This window comes from Cicer arietinum, chromosome 5 (genome assembly GCF_000331145.2).
Source record: "Cicer arietinum cultivar CDC Frontier isolate Library 1 chromosome 5, Cicar.CDCFrontier_v2.0, whole genome shotgun sequence".
NCBI classification, from domain to species: domain Eukaryota; kingdom Viridiplantae; phylum Streptophyta; class Magnoliopsida; order Fabales; family Fabaceae; genus Cicer; species Cicer arietinum.
The window spans coordinates 25,447,541-25,451,547 of record NC_021164.2 but is presented as its reverse complement, the minus strand read 5'-3'; positions in this window follow the sequence as shown (position 1 = coordinate 25,451,547).

Here is a 4,007-nt window from a genome sequence, read left to right as displayed (position 1 = left end):
TAAACAAAGAGGCCTCTTGAAACAGGCATGTCGCTCTATTTTCTTCATACGATGTCCAATATATATGATCAACATCGATCTTATTAAGTGATTTCCTAAAAGGAAGAACCAAACCATTATCCCCCACTTCGGCTTCCATCGAGTGGATCTAGATTTATGATCCTCAACAACAATCTAGACATAACGTAGGAAAATTTTCATAGACCCAAGCATGCACAACATATCATTAGTTTATAATTGATAATATAATGGTTTAACTATGTCTTTGTTTTTTTGCAATTATAACATTTTTTTTTATTTTGATCCTCGTAAGTTTTTTTGTTTGGTTTACATCCTGCAAATATAGTTTCATTTTAAAATAGCATTTCCATCAAATTTCTGGTACAAAAGCACTAAAGCCGTTAATATATTTTTTGTCTCACCAAGTGTTTGTGAGAATGTATAAGAGAAGTCATTCTCCTCATTCAACACAACAACAACAACAATTTGAAGTACCTTGATATAATTTAAACGTGAGGTTCGCCCAATTTGGATATGCGTTTGAGTGTCGTAAACTCATTATTAACCATTCTCTCAAAAAATGTTGTTTGGTTTAAAAAGATAAAGTGACAGAAGCTTGGAATTGCAGCTTTTAAGGCAATGCCTATTCGGTTCTGGATATTGTGGTGTTTGCATGTACGTATCCTGATTGTGAAAATTTATTGTGTACTCAATTTTGTAAGTTAGAGAGAGAATAAAGAGTTTTAACTCAACTCACAAATATAAAATTGTTAAGTTGGATATTAAATTTAAAATTTAAAAATGATGTGTAAATTTTTTGTGATAATTATATTATTTTATTGGTTAAATACTGTTATGTTTTAAGTGGAAAACTGAGAAAGAAACTTAAGAAAGATGGAGAGAATGATGAGAAAAATGAGAGTTTGTATTATTCATCCTTATTTCAAATTAAAAATACAACTCAGCTTTTATAACAATCTAACTACTAACAGAATCTAACAAACTTACTAAATCCAACTGACTTCTAACTAACTCTATTTTTGGTATTAACTCTCAACAAATACCACCTGTGGTCCCTTCACTTAATTTCAATTAACGTTTTAGTCATTTATCTTTTTTTTCTTCCCGATTTGGTTCTTTATTTTAATTTTAAGTGACAATTTAATATTTAATATTTTAAAATGTCAACAATATTATCCTTATTTTTTGCAAAAATTCAAAAAACTCATAAAAAATTTCAAACAAAACTCATAAAATTAATTATCATAATCAATATAATGTAATTTCATCAAATTCATAACTTAAATCTTTAAATAGATTCATTTTTTTTTATCTCCAACAACATCAAATAAAGAATGACAAATATGAGTTTATTTGAAGATTTGAGTTACAAATTTGATTAAATTTGTTTTATATTACAAAATATAATTAATTTTATGGATTTAGTTTGAAAATTTTGATGAATTTTTGGATTTTGTAAAAAAAAAAGGATAACATCGTTGACGTTTTAAAACATAAAAGATCAAATTGTCACTTAAAATTAAAATAAATGACCAAATCGGGAAAAAAAAGATAAATGACTAAAACGTTAACTGAAATTAAGTTAAGAGATCAAAAGTGGTATTTAGCCTATTTTATTTGTATAACAAAGTGCATATATATTATATATCTATATATATATATATATATATATATATTTGTGCATATATATTCTATGCTTGTTGTATTAAAATGAAATTACTATAAACTGATTAAATTAAATTAATAATATGTATTTTTTTAATAATATTTTACAAATTTTAGACAATTTTATTAAGTTTAACAAGTAGTATAACCTGAGTCAAAAAAGAAAAAAAGTAATAGAACTTTTAAAAATGGAAATGAGATATAATTATCTAAAATGGAAACACAGATCCTTAATGTGCTTGAATCAACCATCATAAAAGACCAATATAGGATCATGTTGTATTTTATACTGCATGTAACACTCCAAATTTTTTATCCAAATATTACTTAAAAATATTTATTTTCTTTTAGAAATAACTAATTTTTTTCTTCTTATGAGTAATTTATCATGTAATAAATTAATATGCGTAAGAAAATAACTTGATATTTTTTTTCCGTAAAAGAACGTAGTGTAATTTATTAAAATATTATTTATTTATTCATTTGCAAAATTAATATTCCAATTGTTAGATCGATATTCATTTATGGTCTAAAATAAAATAAATTCTCTTTAAGTAAAATTCAAAATAAACAAGGTTGACTGAAATTAATGACATTCAATTATTTACTAGTGAATGAAATCTCACTTCCACATTTCTATTAAAAGTTAATGATGACAAATAAATAATTTACAATGTACCACAAAATTTTTATAATACAAAACATTATTTTTAAGTAAAAGTCTTATTTTCCCCTGCGCGTGCACCAATCAAACATCATTCATGCAACTTTTTGAGATCATTAGTACCTAAATGTTGGTGTAAGGGGTCAATTCATCCCATAACAAAAATTAAACCAAATAATAAATTAACAGCCATAAAATATGAATATAAAATCTTTTCGTAATAAAAGATTTAAAGAAATTGATTCTTTAATAGTTCTCAAAGGGGTCTCAAAACCATAAAATATATCTAAATAAATCAAGTAGCAATCGTAGAACAAATAATTATATCAAAATAAAAATAACAATAAAATGTATGCACGTTATGCATGCTCCTAAATATATATGATTCGGATATAACCAGCCACACAGGCGTCCACACAGAAGTCACCCATACCAATGGGGAAAAATTAAACCAGCCACACAGACATCCACACAAATGCATATGATATGTCATGAAATGATAATGATGCTCAAAATGTACATGTCACCACTCACTTAAATAATCACAAAAATCATCAGCCACTTATGCAACCACAAAGATAACAGTATTTAAAACAAAAATCACCAGCCACTTAGGCAACCACAAAAATAATGATATTTAAGACACAAGTCACCAGCCACTTAAGCAACCACAAAGATAACAATATTTAAAACACAAATCACCAGCCACTTAGGCAACCACATAGATAAAATATTTTTTATTAAATTTTTTTAATCACATAAGACATCAAATTTATATTCTCATGGATGTTCATAGTTATAACACAATAACTTCAACACATCAAATATGTACGTGAACAAATATCTCAAAATCACCACTTTCATTTTAATAATCCATAAGATTCGATTTGACTATGTGTTATTGATAACCATTAAAACTCATATCACCAAGAATACAATAACAACATAAATTTCATTCCTTTCACTATAAAATTTTCAACATTCTAAAAATGGACTATTCATTAATGCATTCAATAATCAATTTTCTCATTTTATTAAAATTAAAGAGATATAAAATTTTCATCAATTTCATCGAGACACATATATTGTTCATAAAAGTCATGTTTTAAATTTAGAATACTCAAAAGTCAACACTTAAAATCAAATACATCATACTAAATATATTACTATCTATATCATTATAAAAATTATAACTTTATAATTAAATACTCTAAAACACGTAAACACTAAAAATTTCACTACAAACATATTTATCAAGATATAATAATAAAAATATACCACTATAATTAATTTCATCAAGATAGAGGTATTAAAAAAAAACAATCAAAACATTATAGTTAATTTCTCTACGACGAAAATAAAATCAACCTTTTTCTTTTAAGACATCCAGACATCATATCAATATCTTACGAATCGCTAATTTAATATGTAGCCTAACTCAGCATGGGGAAAAGCCCTTACCTTGGACGCTTTCCTTCCACGTAACACTATATAGCCCTCGAAAAATATCATAAAGATGAAGGAACAAAAGCTTAGAGCTTCCACAAGAAAGAGAAGTAATATGTGGGTGGTTGTTTAAGTGACTTGAAAATATTTGAGATAAAGAAAATATAATGTTGTGAATGGAGACGTGAAGCTGATTAGAGGAAGAGAGTAA